We start from the raw sequence: 17,355 nt of genomic DNA, 5'->3' as shown, positions 1-17,355 counted from the left end.
CCCCACCCTAGTTTTACTTTCTATTTGGAAGGTTTCTTGTTTATCATATTGTGTGTAAAATTGCTATGAATGTTTTAATGCTTTTGATTTTACATGCATGTAATTAGATCAAATTGCATAAAAAGGATTAATTGTTGAATTAAGATTAAATTTTATTGGTTCTTGATTCACCCTCCCCTCTTAGTAACCTAGCCTATCTTATATTTCCAATAGTTACCTTTTTGGTATGATCTAAGTAGATGACTTCTATGTATAGACACTCATTTATCAAAACTAATCTGAGATCAACAGTTGTGAGAGCAATGACTTCCTATCGAGTAAGATGTTGGAATTGTGATGGCTCACTGCATTATCAAAAAAAAATGGTAGTTCTAGTATTCTATTGTTAGTTCCTACCATGGAAGATAACTCTAGGGGCATAGGAATCTTGAGGAATTTTTAACCATGTTTTCACTTGTCACCTTTAAATAAATTTGGCTTGCATACCATTTTAACTGAATTCCCCAGATTGACATAGCCATCTTCAACATACTTCCACACAGGTTCAATTTCCTATTGCATCTATCATCGTGGACTTCACTTGTAAAAATTTTGTAGTGACAAAATGAAAAAGTTGGTAGAACAAATTGTAAAAAGCATGTGTGCAGCATATGTAGATCTCTCACTTAAAATGTCTTCTCTTCATTCTAGTTGTGGTAGGAATGAGATACTCGACTGTTTGATAAAGTATCTTGTGAGTAGTTATTTCAATTGCAAGGTGAAATTGTAGGAAAGTGTGTAAAGTGAATAATTTTTTATCCTGCCACCTCTTACATTTTCTCCACCTTGGTTGAGGTCTACATGCATGCAAACACACCCTAAATCTTTTTCTAACCCATGGGCCAAAGGATAAACCTTGAATCAACATTTTAATATCGGTTAAAGCATGATTGAAGTCATTGGAAAAATATAGATCATGTTGGAGATTCAAATAATTCCTAACAACATTACATCAATTTTTTTTAAATAAAAGCAAAATAAGGACTGCACTAGTGCAATGATCACATCATTTGGATCACATTGTCTACCAATTGAACATACAAGATTTCTCAAATAAGACCAAACATAACTTTTGTATGTTTGTTTTGAGTTAAACAATAGAAATTTAATACATAGATCAACTCTTGACCAACTTGACTCTAGTTTATTTGCTTCATTCAACTTGCAAACAACCTGAATGGAAAAGATAAGTACAAGTTACAGTTAAGAAAGCACAAGAAACTTCAATTTTATAAAATGCTAAACAGAAAGGGAAAGAAAATTCACCTCCATAAAATCTTCCTACATTATGCAATCATGCTCTAAACGGATGGCTACCATACTAGCTTTTGTAAAAATGTTACGAAGATCTACTCCATTGAAGCCCTAATAAAAGTTGAAATAATCTCAGCTATATAGTAATTAATCAAATAAAAATCACCAACTCCATAACATACCAGTGTAGCATAGGATAAAAAATCAAATATTTCGGATAAATTTCAAATTATTAAAATAAAAAAAAACAAAACCTTGACAAGCTTTACAACAACTTCATAATCTATGTCTCTGTGTTTTGCAATCCTTGTAGCATGTATTTTCAATACTTCCATTCTTTCTTGTTCTTTTGGAAGTAGAATCTCAATCGTTCTATCCAAATGGCCAAGTCTAAGTAGGGTTGGGTCCAGAATATCAGGATGGTTTTTTTTCTTGATCATTTTTACCTACATTTAATGTTAAAATTAACATGATTTTCAGGTCACAATGCAAATTACACTACCTTGAAGAATCTTAAATAAGTTAAATAACATAGTTTCTTGTTTAATACAGTTGATTGTCAATTATAGTAGCTTGAGAACCTTAAAACACAATACCTTTCCTAATTGATCAAAACCATCTAGTTGGCTAAGCAATTCCATTAAAGTTCTTTGAATATCTCAATTAGCACTTGTTCCTTCACAAAAAATAGCATCAACCGATTGCATCAAACATTTCATCCATAAATATGATGCATGGCTGCAAAAAATCCCTACCATAACATTAAGCATTTCATTTAAATTAATTAGAATACTTCTTAGTAGAAAAGGAATAGGGTTGCAAGCATATTGAGAAATACTCTTTAGTGTCAATACCTTCAAATTCTTAGATGTGATGATCTAATAATTTAACATACACAATGTTTTGAAATAAAAAAAATAAACTATTATTGTATATCAACAAAATATTAGCATTTGTAGTTATATTAACAAAGACTAAAAATTAGTCTTTTGATGTTCAAATGAATAAGAAGTCATACCTGGTGATCCCGTGCATAACCAAACATTTCCTTGATCAAACTTGCACTTTTGCTAATATATTTATCTATTATAGCACTTGAAATTGCCTCAAAAATAGTATTACAAAAAGAAGGAATATATCAAACCTCACAAACAAGAAATAAGAAAGTTGAATTGCATAAAATTGAGATGGATATCAAAAAATCAAAGCTACAACCTTAAGGAAATTGGCATCAATGTTACTAGCAATAGCTCTTACTAATAGTGTCTTTCCCATTCTAGGAAGGTCATATAGAAGCACTCCCTAAAATTGGAGAAAAAATAATCAACCTCTATGAAATAATTCCAACAAGAATAAATAAAACATGCAAGTCAAACTTTACATAAACAAGTAATTACCATGATTAATTTGTACCCCACACAAATTTTACCTTAGGATGTTTGATTCCAACCCTAAGAAAGAATTTATGATTCATTAAAGGAAGTTCAATAGACTTTCTAACTCCCTAATTTGATCGGCTAACCTTCATACTACTTAGTAGATCACATTGCCAAGATCCTCATATAGCATATTATAAACAATAGGGCCCACCTACATCCAATATACACAAACGAAATGATTATCCTTTTTCTAGAAATTCCCTTCAAAGATTCTAATATAATTTGTGCTTATTAATAGATTGCTAATGTGAGATTCTAATGCTAGGTACCTCACAAGGAAGAATGCTCATTACTATAAGTGTTGTCATGTCAAGAACAACACATGTACCTGTAGTGAGCTTATCTTTATCTACCTTATTTTGGCACCCAACAACATATCTTGGCCCACTACTAGCTTTCACAATTACTATACAAATAAAAATTCGTAATCCCAAAATTAGAAAAACTAATTTACTTCAATAGTACAAGCATGAACAGATAAATATTAATTTGTTCAAAATCAAACATCCATTGGAGATAGAATCATAGATTCATAGGTGATACATATATTAGAATGATAGTGAAATAATGTATGATTCTACCACATCCACATTCCCTTATTGGGAAAATTTGAGAAATGTAAGAATGTTTGAAGGGGATTTTTTGAAGTATCTTAAAAATTATGGGAACAATATTTCAAAATGGAAATAACAAGGATCAAGGATAGGAGCAAGAGATGAGGATGCATTTAAATAGGGGATAAGGAATCTCGAAAATAAATATGAGCATATTTATTAAATTATATCTTTTTGTCACCTTTCAAACTACATTTATGCATTTGATTGCATGTTGAACATGTAAATATCATATAGAAGAATGTATGATATTGATGCAAAGTAATAAAGAAAAAACTATCTACTGGTCCTTGATTAATTTTCCAACTGTAGCCATGCCAAAACATGTCATTTTTACAATATTACATTAATTAGTCACCTTTCCAACAATATTTGTGCATTTTATTGCATGTCAAATATGTAAATATCATGGATACCAAATGTGTGATATTGATATTAAGCAATCAAGGAAAAACTATCTAGTGGACCTTGATTACTTTTCTGATTGTACCCATGTTAAAACATGTCATTCTTACTATACTATATCATCCAATCACCTTTCCAAAACTATTTAAATAGTTGATTTCATGTCAAATAAGTAAATCTCAAGACTATTGAGATAAAAAATGACAATCGAGGAAAAACTATCTAATGGCGATTGACCAATTTTCTTTGTCTAACCATATATGATAGCAAACCTAGTACAAGTTTAAGGAAATTGTTAACTAATAAACTAGTATGCTAGTATGTTTTTCTATGAACTTTATCACCTTCTAAGGAAGATAAAATACCCATACACACATGTACATTAAAAAAAAAAATGAGAGATTAAGAATGGAACTATATATTTCTCTATTATGGAAAAAAACATGTGTCTAAAGGACATAATTACACTTCTATTGTTATTTGGAAGTGATAATAAATGGAAAAGGTTACATGGAAAATACAAAATTTTAAAAGGTTCATTGGACCATCTTATTTTTCTTCAACTATTTTTTTTTTCCTTCAAATTTTCATTTTTGTTATTCTCTTTTGTATAACTACGTGTACAATATCATTGGAAAGGCCTATTCCAAGGGACCCTACTAATCAAGCTCCTTGACTCACCTAAACTAACTATAATAAATCCTTTTTCCTGACAAGTTGTCCTCAATTCAAACAAATTCATTCCTATGATTTGGAAACTACTATGTCACTCATAACATTAATTCAGGTATCCTCCATCCAAAGATTTTAGTAGCCTGAGAAACCCAAGTTTAAGATACATGTCATTAAGCATTACATGTCATATAGAACACATAGTGTAAATCCATTTTGAAGGGACTGGTGTTTCTCACTATCAAAAAAATGAATAGGTTCAAGTACACTGTTTATTGTGGTGGCCTCCTTTGCTAATTTGGCCATGTTTTAAAGACAAATATTTGACCAAACTTTGGGACCCTTTGCTTCCTCCCTATAATATTATTCAACATATCACCACACTCAAAATAAATATTGATAATAGTTCATGAGAATGCTTTGAAACAATAGAATGCACAAGGACATGAATTATGGTGTATTCATATACCCTAGAAGATTTTTTTTTCCCTTTAAATCTACTACCTCCCAACATATCAAGTCAATTTGTATGACAAGATTCATTTAAAAATTAAAAAAAATATCATGAATCAATGTATACTTTAGAGTGATCTAATATCAGTTGTTTCCACTATTCAAATTCTTCTTCATGTCTCCCAATTTACAAAAAAAAATTATCAAATTTAATCATTCAACAAGAAAATAGAAAATATAACAAGAAGAGGAGGAGAGCCTAGTGACTCATACCTTTGCCCATCCTAGTGTCAAAATTACAATGCAAGACAAGACATGAAAAAAATCCAATACAAAAATGAAGATGTGTAGTTGATGGAGTCCATCTTGTGATACAAGAGGAACCTTCCCTTGCATCAAAATAAGAAAGGACATGATCATTTAATTTTCTTTCCATTAGAAAAATAGCTCCATTCAATTTGAATATACAAGAAAAAAATTCTACCTTTGAAGCAAAATGACCAATTGCAACCTCATATGTTGCCAAGCTCCACTTGAATGGTGTTTCATGATAAGCTATGAACATGAGCTTTCTATGTATTAAAAACATTCCAGTCTCCTCAACACTACTATCTTCTTCTTCTGAGGCCTCCTCCTTTGGACATGGAAGGAAAGAGTCTCCTAAGCTCTTCGATATATAGATCTTTGCAATTCTTGTCTACCCAATAGTAAGTAGAAGCGAGATAAATCCCAACAACATCAATTCTACAAGAAATTTAGAAAAAATCAAGCTAAATACTTTAATTATGTTATTTACATTAGATCATGCTTTCTAATATCTTTCTCTTATTTGTATGATGAATCATAGAATGTGATATAAGATATTGATACAAAAATAACAACACAATCAAAAATGATTGCAAATAAATAGAAACAATAGAATACCTTAGAAAGGAACAATTTAAGGAAATCCCATAGAAATCATTTCTTTCAAATACTTCATACACTACAACTAAATTTCATAAATCAATTAGTTTGAATATGGCATCCTTCCGCATTTCCTAAAACCAAGAGATTCACATAGTTAGTTGTCATGCAATCATAGGTTAATATTGTGCTTCACTTGGTTTTGAGAATAGTTTAATATTCTCTACTAATCAAGGCCAACCATGTGAAGGTGGAAGCTCATTTGGCCCACCCCCCACCCAACATCTAAATTCCCCATTAACATCTAAAATTCATTCATTCTATTAATAAAATTTAATATTCATGAATTATCACATAATAAAATTCACTAACACATAATTTTTATTAAAACATTCACATTAACATTAAAACATAAGATTCATTAGAACATTCACATGAACATCCAATAGAACATAAATAAAATATCTAGACATAAACATTAGTCATTATCAAATAAGTTACATAAGTTTAGATGAATCATTTCTTTTTTCTTTTCTTGTCCTTTCCTATATAATTGTAGAGGCATATCCATGTCATCATCAATATTTCTTCTCACTTGTAGATGCGCACTCAATGTCCTTTGCAAAGGTGGGTCCTTTGCAATAACAAATAAAAGGGTTAAATTTTGAAAAGTTGAGACTTCAAATATTTTAAAGAACATTATAGTGTTATTTACCTTGTCAAATCACATCATCTTTCTCACCAGCTTGGACCTAAACACGCTCATCAACAACAACCTTTGCATCCCCTACAACTATAATACAAGATGTTATTCTTTATCCATCTCATCATCAAGATGATCATCATTGTCGGCATTGTCACCACCACTATCCTGGTCATTGTCATCTTCATCTTCATCATCATCATAATCATCATCATCATCATAATCATCATCATTTTCATCCTCATCATCATCATCATGATTAGTAGAAGCATCATCATCATGATCAGTAAAAGCATCATTTGCATCAAGAGCATCATCAACTAACTCTCGATTGTAATCCACTTCTTCATCTTCCTTAGTATCTTATACTTCCATCGCACTATAGTTTATCAACCTTCCCCTTAGATCATTTCTAACAAGAAATAACCAACTTATTTTATGTGGAACCTCTAAGTAAAATACCTCTACTTCACATTGGCTTGGTAGAACATATGGCTCATCCCTAACTGGCTCAATCAACCTTGTATTAATAATTGGAAATCCATCCTCATGCTTAATAATAGTTCTATCAAGATCATTCTGATTGAGTCATAGTTTGTACCATTCGATGACACAAAGAACTAATTTGAAGTAATTAAGTCATAGTCAAGTATATCAACCAAAATGCCATAGTATCAATTTTAAGATTCTCGAGGATGTAAGTCATTTCAAGATGAAATATTGGTCACCTAGAAGACTGCACTTATCCTAGAATCACAAGTTCTCTTCGTGTCATCTAAAATCTTTGATTCAAAATTTATAACCATTTCATAACATATAATTGTGGTATTTCACCTACAATATTGTCAAACATGTATAAATTATTGCATCACGAGTTCAAAAACATACAGTTGATTAACAAACCTATACGTACCTAGAGATCTCTTAAACCATATGCTAAATCTATTTCCTTTTGTGTAACATTGGGATCTCCATTACAATTAGCTTGTTTAACCAATGAAGACATGGATTCCCATTTTAATCCATGACTAGAATGTTGACATCGTCCAATCCATACTGTCATTAAATCTTTGATTGTTTGCAATAAACAAACGTATTGCATCCCAGTCTTTAGCAGTTGTACAAAAGTAAATAGATAACTTACAAAAAAATTATTTTGAAGATTAAGAATTAATTAACTACAATAACATCTCATAATTTATTACCTTTCACTTTCCTAAATCTACCGTTCCTCGCCAAGTACTCCCCTTCAAATTTTTTAGTGGAGTCAAGATCCAAAATGCAATCTATAGGGGTATTCGCTACAAGATTAGGAAGATATTAATGTACACCATCATCTAGCATACCATATATCCCTCAATCATACAACCCTCAAAATGTTCTCTTTTTCAAACCAAACCCTTCAAAAATTTCAAGTGCTCTCAACCATCCACATTGACCTAGGTTGTACAAGTCCACACAATTTAATCTCCTCAACTTGGTGTATGAGGTAATGTTTTTGTGCATTGAAAAAATTTGAAGGTAAACACTTTTGCATTTCACACATTAGTAGATGAATTCTTTTCTTCCAATATTTTATATCTTCTTTATGGATTTCTTTAGATGACAACCATCTACAAGGGATTCAATGGACAAAAATGTATAAATACAATACTTTACAATATATTACTTATTTAATATATTGAGCAAATATCATTGCTTGCCTCATGCATTTTCTAAGATCATATATCACTTGTTTGATATTATTGTTGAAGTTGTTTGAGAGCAATAGGGGTAGAACAGACTGCAACAATTGTCAACTAATCATTTAACTCTTTTCTAACGTAATAAAATGAAAATTGAATGCAGTTTCACAAATATATTGTAAATACAAAAGATCATGACTTACCTTGATGAAAGTATGACAATCATCCATTTTCATCCCTAGGCCAAATTCATTTTTCTTTGATATGGGATTGCTTATGTTTGCAACAAATCCTATAGGAAATCAAATTTTTCAAATGACTTCTTTTGTGGCATTACTTTGTTGCTCCATTAATAACCAAGGAAGGGCACCTACATTAATCCAGTTTCCATTGCTATTTGAATTAATGATATTTTTCATTGCATGATTGAAATCATGAGGTTTGCTACAAATTTCGGCAAGTTTTCCATCCAATATTTTCGTAGTGTCTCTGTTGCATTCTTTCCAATATGCATAGTATCAAACAAATGCACAATTTGCAGCTACTTGTAGTAGGGCATCCTACTAAATTCTCTAGGATAACATTTTAGTCCCTTTGGAAGGTGGTCAATATTGATGCCTTGACAGCCTTCAATTCTATTCTATTCCAACTACCATAGGTGAGGTGTCATTCTTCATTGCTTTGTTGTAGTTTATTCTTTCCCATTGAAAAGATGTTATTTGGCACTTTGATACTTATGATTTTTGTGGAGGAAGTGCCTATTCTCATCAAACGCCTACTTTCTTAAACTTTTGGATTAACAAAATTTTATCTTTGGACCATACATTGGACATGCAAATTTTCCCTTCGTTTGAAGACCCCAAGATAACAATACAATTGGATTAAATATGTTCATTTTTTGAATTAGTATTTTGCATACAACTGGATTGCAGCATAACATACCATAGAAATGTGTCAATCCTAGGCCATCGTGAATTTTCCACACAAGCATTGCATGGAATTGAAATTGTTTTTTTTCAATTAGTCTAGAGATATCATACATAGTGAAACCATTCCATAATACCAACAATTCATCGATAAGAGACACAATATATGCATTCATATCTTTCACTTGGTACTTACCTAGTTGAATGAATAATATTAGTTAATTATTGTGATCATTTCACTCCAAGACTTATAAATACATGTAGGTAACAATAAAATAATAAAATACCTGAAATAATCATTACCAACATAATGTACTCCCTCTTTATTGACATCCATGGATGAAGGTTATTGTTGATAAAAAATACGTCACACTGAGTAAACGGATCTCATCTCTCCAAATGGATTGACACCGTTAGTTGCTAGAGAAAGCCTGAGATTTCAAGGTTCTTCTTTAAAGTGTGGCCACTTTTCCTCTATGTCCATAAATGTTTAAGCATTTTTAAGAATTCAAATAATGCCATCTCAACTTTTATTGTGTGCATGGTAATCCATAAATTATGCCAAGCTACTACACCTAAATAGTCATTTAAGACATGGAATAATGGGGATGTAACAAAGAACCTTGCAAGGCACCTTTTTTGTCACTTGATCATCTTGATATCTGCTCATATGGCATTCAGGGCATTCTATTGCATTTTCATGTTCTTTATGATAAATTACATGATCTTTAGGACAAGCATCTATTGATTGATACTTTATTCTAATATGTTTCATAGTGGCACATAATTCTTGGTATGAGTGAGAGAGAACATTTGATGGTGGTAACAAATAGTCACCTATCAATCTACAGGAAAAAATATAAGTCATTAGTATAAACAATCTTAATGTTATATATTTTGTAATGCCCCACCAAGGGATCCAAAAGAATTAACCTAAAGTTATACTAAGTTTGCCAAACTTTTTTTTTTTTTAAGAAACAACAACATACACATCAAACATAAAGTAGTGGAAGCAATAACATACAATCATACATAAGCAAACATAACAAATTACATTCCTTAAGGATCCCAAGACTTTGAATCGCATTTAGATTTAATTAATACTAAGTCTAATAAATAATACATCCACATGAAAAAATAATTAAAAGTCCAAAGTTCATTTAAATAATATACATTTGTTTTGAATGCCACTTGGCAAATAAAATTTGGAATCCTCAATCATCCACTATACATGTCATAGGGTATGAAAGGCTAAAAGAATATAAATTTATAGATAAATAGATTACATCATCCTCCTTGGATCCATGATACAAAGTACAATACAATAAATGAAACCATCCATCATAAAAGATATAAGCATCCACCATAAGACATAACCATCCATCATAATGATACAAAGATAGAATGAAAGGAAATGCAAACAAGAAAACTCTAGCCATAGTAGCAACGGATAGATCTCAATGGTAAGAGTAAAAAGCATTACCACATAACCACATGGAACCTAAATGACCCACTCCCACCGCGCTAAGGAGATAGTCTCAAGTCCCAAATAGGATATCAATCCAAATATCAAAAGTACTCTCTAAGTCCAAGAAACCCTAAAAGTAATCTAACTCAAAGGTTCCAAGATAAATCGACATCTAGACCTAGAAGCACACAAAGACACATAGGAAACCTACTATGTAAGTGGGCAAGTGTCATCGCACAAATCAATGCTAGAGTTACCCTGGCAATCTCTCAGGACCCTGACCCCCTAGTGATCCATATACGGCACTAGTATCCTCTCATACTAACAAGGCATACTAATGATGCAAGGTCACAACCAAGTGTTCTCTCTACTCCCATCCTAGTCTGTACTAGCACTAAGGCATGGGCAAGAACTTACAAAGACTCTTATTAGGTTCATTTTACTCTCATTTAGTGTAGTTTTTTCACTTATTAAACAACTTACAATGGGTTACCCTGGTAGCCACTTAGGGTTGTGGCCTCCATTGCAAGCCACTTCCCGACATTACATATAGATAACCTACCCTAAGCTCATAAAAGCACAAATCAAATAATCATATAAAATTCACCTCAGTCTTGTACAAGTGACTAGAAAGCATCAAAAGATAATTCACAATAACACATCAATTCTCTACGAGCAACTGGAAAGCATCACAAAAATATTGATCGAAGACTCAAAATGGTTAGGTCAAATATGTCATAACATGACATCACCAAGAACAAAGTAAACAACTCAGTCATATCAAAGCGGCTAGAAAGCAACCCAAATATAACTGATCAAGGACTCAAAAATGGTTAACTTGAATAGGTCATACATTAACTTTAGCATCACACAAGAACATTAGAAAGCAATAACAATCAATAGATCAACACACATCATAGAGTATACTAGACACATTACCATGGTTGGGTTTAAAAGATTGAAATCAAACATCATAACATCACAATCACATAACCCCCAAGCCTCTTATAACATCCTAAGATTGGTCAAAGCTAGGTCAAACCCCGAAACCTCAAAGCATAGACAAAACATAGAAAACGGAATAGTCTCACAATTTGGTTTAATTTTGGAAAACACATGATTCTAGTTTACAGTAAGGTTTCAATCCTTGTTTCAGTATAAGTTTTCAAGTAAATAAGAATTACAGTTCTACCCTTGCAATTAAACCTATGCATTTATTTGAATAAAATAAAGAATTACCCCCATAATATTTTAAATCAATTCTCTAAAATATTCTAAGGATATTCAATTATTAAAATAAATTATTAAAATAATTCTCACTAATTTTAAATAAAATCATTGGTAATTTCATTAAAATTGGAATAAAAAAATTAAATAAATCCACAATCTTATTAGCTAAATTCCATTACTAAAATAAATTTAATTAAATTATACTTAACTAAATTATATTATATTATGTTAAATTAATTAAATAATTAAATACATAAAATAACTATATTTTAATTAATTATTGATAATTAAAAATAATTATTTAAATTTTATTTAATAAATAATAAATAATATTAATATTAAATAACATATAGGCAAGAGCCTACAACACAACGGTAAATTGTGAGCCTCTTATCAAAGAGGTCTTGGGTTCGAATCTACTCGTGTTTAATAAAATAATAATTAATATTGGCTTCGGCTATTACTGATAAAATAAATATTAAATAACATATAAAAATTTTAAAATAAAAATTAAATTTAATAAAATCAACCTTGCAAATTAATAAGGCAGACATTGTTTTTAAACAGCCACCAGCCCTTTTAAAAAGGGCAACCGCCTGCTAATGCTGGGTCTACGGCAATGTTGTTGTCAAAGTCCCTACAGCAACAGGTTGGCTACTATTGTGCAATAAAGTGGGAGGGTGGGGGTGTCATAGCCCTGCCTCCCCTTTTTTTAATATATATAAAATTTTATAAAAAAAGAAAAAAAATTATAATTCTTATGTTATTTTAGTTTAAAGTTATTTTGTTTAAATTATATGAAATTTATTTCAAACAATAAACCCCCCCCAACCATCTTTCAAATTATTTTAAAATATATATTATTTTTAACAAAATTACGACCAAACTCTGATAGGGAAAGTTCAGCGAACCAATTGACTTTTCAATATAAAATTTCCATATCATTTCAAACCCTTCCTGAATAAAATTGTGACTCCAAATCTACAGAACGAGATTTGTCTTACTATATTTTAAACCTCCATGTATACATAATATATTGACATGCATTTAGTAATTTACAATATTGAAAAATTCATGAGTCCATCACAGAGGAATTCAAATTTACAATCCACAGTCACGAAGAAGAAAGGAAAGAAATAGCATAAACAATCTGTGTGAATAATCACAAGAATCTACCTAGACTCTGATGCTAATCACTATGCCCAAAAAGATTGTAAGAGAAATTTCCTTCTCTCTTCTGAAATTCTTTTCCCTTCCAAATTTGCGGTCCTTCGAAAATGAACCCTCAATTATTGATAAGGAGCTATCTCCTAAATTTGAGACACTAATTGTGTGATCACCCAAGAGGACTCCTTGCTCACCAAACATTAACTCTTTATTATCTTTTCTATGTATATTTATTGAATTATAAAATAACTTTATTTAATTTTCACTTGACTTCTCTTTTCAATTAATTTATTAAATTTTAATCTCATGCACGCATTATGCAATTTTGAAACTTTTAATAAATTAATATCTTTTTCCATGATTTACTTTATTTTTAAAATGTTAATAGATAAAATAGTTATTAACTTAACTAATAATAATATTTAGCATTTATTTAAAAATGAGCTCTAAATATATTATTATTAAATTAAATAATATTATCACATTCTAAAATTAAACTTATAACTTTTATCATTAAATTTAATTCTTTTTATTTAATTAATTTCTCAATTAATTAAATATAATTAAATATTAAAATATCATAATAATCTTCATTAAATTTAATCATTTAATTTGACTTAATTAATAGAAAAATCACCAAGGACTCATAGAATAAAATACGAAAACCCAACATAGAAAAACACATACAAGATCAACTAAAGGGTTATAATCACGAATTAACATCATCTAACATATTTGAAAGATAAAAAACTCATATACTTGTCCTAATTTTCTTGGACAAATGGCTTAAAGGTTTAGGATTTGGACTTAAGAGTTTATCTCCCCTCTCTTACCATTGAGATAATGTGATAGGGTATACTCATCTTAGCAATTCAAGGAAGTCAATACCTAGTACCTACAATCTGCATAAAATCCATGCATGTACAAACACATATATACTAAGCTAAATAGACAATGGAAGGAAGTGGTGTATCATATAGATCTAGACTAGTAGGTGACTACGACTCCCTTCCTTAATCGCATAAGAAACGCCATACATAAAGAAAACATACACGCACACCATACACATGCAGTATGGGGTAAGTATCCATAAGAAAATACATGATAATCCATCTAACTAATCATCATTAATAACCAAAATCACTACATAATCATCATGAATACATGAAATATAGAGTACCAAGTAATCTCATCATAAATCAACTAAATCTAAAACAATATCTAATAATCTCAAAATAATACTACTAATCATCAAGCATAAAACTGGCCTAAAAGAGTTGGGCAACAATAACAAAATGAAAACTAGGGGCAAGCACTACATATTTCACCTTTATATATTATAATGATGTATATAAAAAACCTTAGCATACATGACATTATTATGTTGGATAAACCATTCATAACCTTCAAATTCACCAACAACAAGACAATAGATAGAAGAGTTGATTGGGATCCTTTGTGAAGGGTTGTATTTGCCTTATCAATTAGAGGTATATCATGGATGGCTTCAATGTCATCCTCATCATAATCATTATCATCATTAGCTATAGCAGTAGTGCTAGTACCAAATGTGTCATAGATCAATGCATTCATACCATCATCTTCAAATGTGTCTTATAGTGCATGATCATCATCTTCCATGGAATCATGATCTTCTCCTCCAATACTCACACCTCCATGTTCCTTCATATTCACACCTTCATTTTCCTCTAAGATGTGTCATTACATATCACATACTACCCTGGGGAGATCAACCTACATAAAAATAATGATAATCAAACCCCTTTTCTATGGTTAATATGTATATTAATTGAAAAAACAATATAACATACAACTTACCAATGCATAATAATCAAACCTCCCTTCAGTGTGACCATTCTCCCTATAATGTCTCTTAGTTGTTTTGATTTTGATTCTTCTTGTCTTTAAGTCATTACAACTCTTGCAAGGACAATAAAATCTATCATCGCCTTCTCTTTGAAATTTAGACAACAATCTAGTGATTGTCTCCCTATTTTGATCAAATTCCCTTGTATTATTAGACATGACCCTTCTTCACAAAAATAACTTATTCGTGTACCCTTATTGGGTTTATTGTGTATATCTGCAAAAATATTGGACATGTTGTACTTAATATTTATATCTGTACATATAGTTTTGAAAGAAAAATTGGGCATAATTAATGTGTATAGATGCAAAAATATTGGACATGTTGTACTTAATGTTTATATCTACACATATGGTTTTGAATGAAAAATTTGGTGTAATCAATGTGTATATCTACAAAAATATTGGACATGTTGTACTTAATGTTTATATCTACACATATGGTTTTGAAAGATAAATTTGGTGTAATTAATGTGTATATCTACAAAAAAAAATTGGACATGTACTTAATATTTATATCCGTACATGGTTTTGAAAGAAAAACTTGGTGTAATTATGTGTTTATCTACAAAAATATTGGACATATTGTACTTAATGTTTATATCTACACATATGGTTTTGAAAGAAAAATTTGGTGTAACCAATGTGTATATCTACAAAAATATTGGACATGTTGTACTTAATGTTTATATCTACACATGTGGTTTTGAAAGAAAAATTTGGTGTCTTTATACCTCTTCATTTTGATTTTGTTCAAGGGAAGCCCATCAATGTTAATAGAAAAAAAGAATGCATTTTCTAAGAGTTTATAATTGTTCAAAAAAATAATGCTTTACAAGAAAATGCATTTGAAGAACTATTAGCTTAGAAGCAAGAACATGGTATTGAAATAGTATAGAAAGTGCTTAACATGAGAGGTCTGCAAGTTAGGGTGTTGACCAATCTTGAAAACTTGAATACTAAAATGAAAGCTATCGAGGATCAAACACCTATGCCAAAGTTACAACACAATGTGAAGATGATTCTAGATATGGTAGAGGCAGATATTTAGAAGTTTGATCAAAATTTAAGGCATGAGAGAGAGTCTGGAGCAATATACCAAAAGGAGGAGCGGCTTTAGAAAGAGACTACACAGGACAAACAACAACTAGACAACATAGAGGATATTATGGGATCATTGGATAGAATCTAGGACAGTGTTGTAGTAAATAAGATTGCATGAAGAAAACCAAATCCAAAGGTAAATATTAGATCTACCTTATTAACTCCTAATGGGTTGAGCTATTATTATTTTTCCCCATCACATTCACTTTGGTAGCCATGTTAGGGAGGTGATTTCACCTATTTCATCCTCATAAATTTTAATTCCTTAATCATGATCTTGGGTGCTCAAACTAATATCCAAGATATTTACTCCTTAGGGCCCTATTTGATCATCATTTGAAAGGGCCTCAAAGTTGACCACAAAATGTCTCTTAATATGTTGTCCTTTGCTTTCATTAGAGGGGAAATCCATCTCTTGCTTACTTGTACATAAGGCTGACCTTTGCTTCTTTTGAGGTGGTCCCTTGTCCTCTATCCCCTTCCTCTTCACTTCTCTTGTTTGTAACTCCTTGTCATTCCCTCCATTCTTCTTCTTATTTTGGCCTTCTTGTTTTCTTGAACATTGAGGGAGTTGTTCACATGATTCCTCAATTGGTTCTTCTACATATTTTATTAGTTCATATTTCAATGGAACTCTTTTTTCCTTCAACTTAGCCATATATTGGTTTATCCATGTGCAAGTGAATGGTGTTAAACATGAATCATTAATGTATCAAAACTTCATCTTTGTTCGACCAATCTATAGAAGGAATTACATTCTTTCTTGTTGTGTCATGATCACCTTGGAAATAAAATTTGCATTTGCTTAAACCAACATATCCTAATATCTTAAATGTAATAAATTGGAGGGTATAGTAACTAAGCTATATGAATTGCTTCTATAGTTAACTACTACTACTACTTTCATTCATACTAATTGTCAACATACTCTCTTGAAATTTTTGAGCTTATATTTATTCTCTAATTATTTGTAGCCAAACAATTCTCTTTCCTAGATTTGGAACAAGATCTTTAAAGAAAACATACTTCTCACAAGATTCTTACCCTCCAATTTATTACATTTAAGATATTAAGATATTAGGATTTTTCATGATCACCTTGGAAATAGCATTTGATCACCTTGGAATGTGTCATGTATTGCATCTACTTTTTCTTTTCCATTGCTTATAAAAGTGTTTCAAGGTTGGGAACCACTTCAACATCATTTCCATGGTTTAAAATTAATGACATTGTGGCATAGGCTTCCGCAAGGGAATGAGCATTGTGATTATGGCATTTACATAGAAGTAGAACTTGCTTCTTTTACTCCTTTCACTCAACTCTTCACTAAAGAATTTCTTCCAACAGTAAGAATAGTTGCTACAAATTCCTAGGAGCCAAGGGACCCTAAACTTGTACTTCAT

The 17,355-nt window shown here is 30.8% G+C and overlaps 1 pseudogene; it reads right to left on the bottom strand.

The window, feature by feature from the left end:
- Positions 1-273: 273 nt before the first annotated feature.
- Positions 274-17,355, bottom strand: part of LOC149572383 (26S proteasome regulatory subunit S10B homolog B-like) — a 63,085-nt pseudogene continuing 46,003 nt past the window's right edge.

This window comes from Cupressus sempervirens, chromosome 2 (genome assembly GCF_028749045.1).
Source record: "Cupressus sempervirens isolate cs-2001-9-10 chromosome 2, ASM2874904v1, whole genome shotgun sequence".
NCBI classification, from domain to species: Eukaryota; Viridiplantae; Streptophyta; class Pinopsida; order Cupressales; family Cupressaceae; genus Cupressus; species Cupressus sempervirens.
This window is presented reverse-complemented; position numbering and strand designations above follow the sequence as displayed.